The following is a 6000-nucleotide window of genomic DNA, read 5'->3' on the forward strand; positions in this document are numbered from 1 at the left end:
TTGAAAGTGCAGCATTTATAGTTATGAGAAGTCTGGAGGAGTCTAAGATGTGATCAGATGATTCAGATAAGCCTCCATAACTTAAGATGATTATTTCAAATTTTTTTGAGCTGGAATTTTGTATGAATATAGTTTCCTACATTTTATTTACTGGAGATTATATAATCTACTCATGTATTTTTACTGCAGTTATGGCTACTCATTTTAGTGGCAAGTGAAGGAAAGCATTAGGTAGAAACAGAAAAGGGAGAAATGCATTCAGATATTCTGCATCGTAGGGTTAGCTTGAGTTTATTTTGTACTTCATCTGAAATTATCTAGCTATATCTAACTGGAAAAGGAATTTCAATTCACCTTGGAATTATGTGAACCTCAGAAGGTTTATTTTTTTGGTTTGCCTTCCTCTTCTCTCCACTTCCCTCTCCTCCCATTCCCTTCTCTCCCCTTAATTTCTTAAAGCTGTTCTACGCATCTCTGCATGTGAAATCTAAGGCACTAGGGGCATGATTTTTGCCTGTTGCTATTACTCAGCTCCTGCAGATTTCTGCTATAGCTGGGAGAACTCAGGAGAAAGAGTTAAGTTAATGGCCATTACTAATATGTGATTGACTAGGTCTTTTTTACTGTGAGCTTGCTTTATTTTTTTTGGCTGTGTTTTATTGTATGTAATATGTCACCTGTTATTGTCATATGTAATTTCTCTTCCCCAATAAGGTACATTGCTTTTAGAAAAGATTGCTCTAAAATCTCACTGTAAATTAACAAGAGGATCAAAAAGCTTAATTTTGTTCTCAGTGAGTAAGATTAGGAAAACATGGATGCCTTCCAGCCACCTATTTAAACAACATTAGCTCAAAAACCCCAATCCTATTGCTCAATTAGATTTGAAAAATGAAAGAATAAAGATTCTTGTTGTGTAATACCCTATGAGGTACTCATATTAATGGCTTTTCAGAATACTTGCACAATTTTTTTCTCTATTTTGTCACCATGGTAATTTCACCCAGAAGGAAGTTGCTTCTGGAATTCATGATGTAGTCATCTTCACATCACTCTCTGTCAATGTTTAAAAACAAACGTGAGATGCAAGAAATGTCAGCGGTTTTACTTGTTAAGTAACCCTCCTGAGCATTTTTTTGAGATTTAGAATACCTTTTTTTGTCTACAGATGTAAGCTTTAAAATTCAAGTTAAACTGAATATAAATCCTCATTAGAATTAAATCTGCCAGTGAATGTTTTCACTCTTGTCTTCTATGTCTCAGTGTACAGCAAAACACCACAATGTGGTGTTCCCAGTGTCGGACTGAGAGTCAGGAACATTGAATGCTTACCCCAGTTAAAGGACTAGTGTCCTTCTACTTGCTGTGATAAGCCAAGTTATATCATCTCTGCATGTAAGTGCAAACCATTTTTACAACATACACAGGCACATAAATGTGCCTTATTATTTGTGTTTGGTGAAGACTAGGCATGATGGTAAACCATCTCATTGCGGAGGAAGAAACAGTCACTAACCATACCTTGGGAAACGACATTGCATTGCTGGAAATCACACTTCCATCGCACTTATCAGCAACATTATAGCCCATATCTTTGGTAAACGGGGTGGGTCAGATAAACCCTGAATGATTAGGGAGCCAGTCAAAAACATTTACAATCAGCATAAGTTTATTCTGAGTATATTCTTAATGCTTGCTTCTTTCAGATCATGGAAGTATCATTACTGAAATGTTTATTAGGTAGAAATGTGTGTTGAAGAAAGAGCTGAATGAACAGAAAATAGTTGCTTGATACACATATCTTTAACTGATCATGAAGCTAACTCATTCATAAAATACGTGTAAGCAAATGGTGAAAATTAAACTGGTATTTGTTGGGTTTTTTTTAAACAATGCTTCTGATTTAACTTCCTTTTTAATGCATGGTAACCAATAGTAACCCACGTGTTCCCACATAAACCAACTTATATCATGCAAGACGCTGTTTGCACTCGTGCTCATAAAACAGACTGTGCAGGGGTGGATGTGGAATTTAGTTCTGATAACAGGGTAGATGTGCGATACTTTTAAGAATGTAAGTGGCAAGCTAATGTCTCTGTGTCAGCTGAGTAGGAACATTGTCAACAAGTGTGCCTTGAATTGCTCCTATGGAATTGATTTATTTTGATGAAATGGCCTATATTGGTTTTGTTGTGGAATTCTGATGGACTTTCCTTGGTGGTTGGTACTAGTGGGACGGCTCCATATCAGGGTCTCCTTAATTCTGTTGCACATATGAGCATCCTCACTTCTGGGTGAGGATCGTTAGCACCTCTGCTGTAATATGCACCCAGGCAGGGTTATTCAATGCCAATGTCACCCCATGCCTGTACCCCTCTCTGCTGCATCTCGTGTCCACTTCTCAAGGCCTCTGCGGTTGAAGTAGGCTTGTATTTCTCCACACTATGTAAATAACTCATTCTTCCCAGAGTCACTGCTTGTTACTCTTGTCTAAACAGAACTATGGTTGTACCATACAAAAAGTCAAACAAATTGGCCATAGACCCCTGGTCAATTAGAGAAATTGCTGTGGCAGCTAAACCAAGTAAAATAAAGCTGTGGGCAGGTCAAGAAAAGTTCAGACCCAGCAGGCCTGACAAGCCTCTGTCCTGAGGCCTTGCAAGGTCAGTGCAAAGATGGCGGCCTGTCATTAGCAATGGCAGTGCTGTATTGCAGGGCTACATACTCTTCCTTCCAAGGTAAATACTGATGCAAAGCAGCTACATCTTCCTTTCCTCTTTATGCCCCGTTATGACAAATGTTTTGGAACACAATTTCAAAAAGAAATGCCAGGGTACAGAAAAAGATGTAAAACACATACTTTGGGTATCTATTCTATAGAAAGAAAATCTCACCATTAAGTATATTCAGCTTTTTAGGCAAGAATTCAAAAATCTTTGTTGGAAAAATGGTGAATTGTTTTAATAGTGCTAACTAATAAACAATACAGTGACTCTGGAACTTTATTTTAATGAGAAGAAGCTCTGTATGGGTTCACTCAGTGTCTTATTTCTTTCTTTTTGGCCCTTCTATTAGTCTCCAATAAATAAAATACAAGGCATATAACACGCAAATTCTACCTAGCTCTGAAATTTTTGACATTTGAGTGGGCTAGGCATAATGATCACTGCAAAGCCTATCTTCCCATCCCTTATATTTAAATGTGACTATTAAGGCTAGTCAAAACACCAGGAAAATAGCAGCAATTTCTATTTCACACACATACAAACCTATATCTCCAAGACTTTTCTTTTTCCTCCAGAAATATTTTGGCATTTTTTACTATCTCTCATCAATGTAGTAGAATTTTATTTTATAATTTGTCTTTGTTCTGCTTATGATCAGAGACATTTGTCTTTGCAAAAGAAAAGAAACTTTTAAAGAGAAAGCTGCTCGAAGCTTATTTTATAATTAGATGGTATTCAGTGATAGAGAAAGATGGATGCCTCATAACTCAAAAAAAAAGGGAAGAATGAGAACAATAACCCAGGACAAGCAGAAGCTAAGAGTGGGTTTGATTAATATGTGAACCTGGCTACAAGGGTCAGAAATAGCAGTAAATGTAGCTATAAACATTATTTTGAAAAACTGCATTGGGAACCAAGTTTATAAGACACAACTATTACCTATTTATTTCTGAAATTCCTGGAGGGGAGAAACCACATTAAGGTCTAGGAGATGTAGACTCATGTAACTAGGTTTTCAACATATGTTTAGTAATGGAATAGTACAGAATGCAGAAGATACTACAGATAATGATACGAAGTACAGAAAGACATACAGAGGTGAAAAAATTTCCTTCAGTTCAAAAGACTATATAAGAGGACTTTTTTTTCCTCCAAGTCTTCACTGCAGCTCTATACTGTGGCTAAATCAAAGGATCCACTAAATGTGCTGCAGAGGCAGTTTCAGATGTAAACCAAAACGTCCATGTATTCAGGCCACAATGTCCAGATCCCCAGCAGGTTTCCATTGCCCTTTCTCAGCACTCTGTGGGGCATCCACCATGCCCTGACAGCAATAAGCTTTAAAGGTGAAGCGATACAAGACCAAGCAGTGATAGGCAGCTGCTACCATCTGACATTACTAGGTCATCTTGAACGAGTCCATTCCCAGCTGTGGGGGCTCCCTTGAAGAGAAGTAAGCTCTGACTATGTGTGATGTAGATCGTACTGCTTGTGAGCACTGAAGCTAGATCCATGAAGATATTTAGGGTAGCCTGTGCTGGTTCTGGCTGGGATAGAGTTAATTTTCTTCACAGTAGCTAGTATGGGGCTATGTTTTGGATCTGTGTAGGAAACAGTGTTGATTGATAATACAGGGATGTTTTCGTTATTGCTGAGCAGTGCTTACACAGAGTCAAGGCCTTTTCTGCTTCTCACCCCACCCCACCAGCGAGGAGGCTGGGTGTGCACGAGAAGCTGGGAGGGGACACAGCTGGGATAGCTGATCCCACATGGCCAAAGGGACATCCTGTACCATACAGCGTCATGCTCAGCATATAAAGCTGGGGAAAGAAGGAGAAAGGGGGGACATTTAGAGTGAGGATGTTTGTCTTCCCAAGTCACCGTTACACATGATGGAGCCCGGCTTTCCTGGAGATGGCTGAACCCCTGCCTGCCGCTGGGAAGTGGTGAAGGAATTCCTTGGTTTGCTTTGCTTGTGTGCCTGGCTTTTGCTTTCTCTATTAAACTGTCTTCATCTCAACCCACGAGTTTTCTTTTTTTACCTTTCTTCTTTTACCCTTCTGATTCTCCCCCCATCGCACCGGGGGGAAGTGAACGAGTGGCTGTGTGGGCCTTAGTTGCTGGCTGGGATTAAACCATGACAGTAGACACACAAAACATGATGACAACTAAGGATAAGCTAAAATTGGCAAAATGCAGGTGGTTTCAGACCCCATTTTCTGTGGGTACAGAGAAGGCACCATGATGCTTCAGAGACTGTGTTGGTCCTTTGTGGATTTTATCCAAACTACATAACCAGGAACTTTTTAAAAACAGGAAGAGTCTTTCCATGACTCAAGTGGTTGCCAGATGGGACCATCAGGTGAGGACGGAGACCTGAAAACTTGGAAAGAGGGCAAACCCCTGAAATTAATGGAACATGAGCAGAAGATAAGGAAGGATAAAGATGTTTTACTAATCATAGCATATCTCCCACATGGATAAATTCATCTTCAGTTTCCCTTGCTAGAGCTCCAGCAGCTTTCTGTGGGCTACAGACTGGTGTAGAATAACTGGCAGAGTATTGATGAGAAGAAATGCCACTGGATGCCACTGAAGCAAAACTTCTACATGTCATTTATCCTCCTGAATCCCTGGGGAATTTGGCAAACATACCTCAAAATAATTTGTTAAATAAATAACAGGTGCTATTCCAAGCCCCACAGTTTTCCAGGAGACATTACCAGTGAAATAATTTAAAAGAGAGGGCATAACTGGAATGCACTTGCTGGCAGTGTTGGCATTTTTAGTGTATATTTATCAGATTTTCCAGGATTATACTTTTCATGCTGCCAACTGTTCGGTGTTCTGATCCTGGTGCAGAAAACCATGTTGGTAAACATTTAAACACAAGTGAAAGTGCTTTCCTGGATGAAGGCTTGAATGCTTAAAGCCTAAAGAACTGAACCCAGTTTAGCTGCCTCAGCTAGTTTCCCAAGGTGTCCTTGCAGACATGATCTCTCTGTTAAAGAAATATATTCTTCACATGTTGTTTGGAGTTCTTGCAGGTGAACTAAAATGAGAAGTCCTTTTTAAAATATGTACTCTTTATGATTGTACATAATTTGACTATTAAGCTTATGCATTTTTTAATTAAATCCTTTCATTCCTATTTTATTGAGGAGCTCAGAACATTGCATATGCAGGTAACAACTGCAGATATGTTTCTTATTTTTAAATCTGAATATATATTCCATTGAATTTAATCACCTCTGCTGCTTATCTACTATAGAGA

This window comes from Phaethon lepturus, unplaced genomic scaffold (genome assembly GCF_000687285.1).
Source record: "Phaethon lepturus isolate BGI_N335 unplaced genomic scaffold, ASM68728v1 scaffold6329, whole genome shotgun sequence".
NCBI classification, from domain to species: domain Eukaryota; kingdom Metazoa; phylum Chordata; class Aves; order Phaethontiformes; family Phaethontidae; genus Phaethon; species Phaethon lepturus.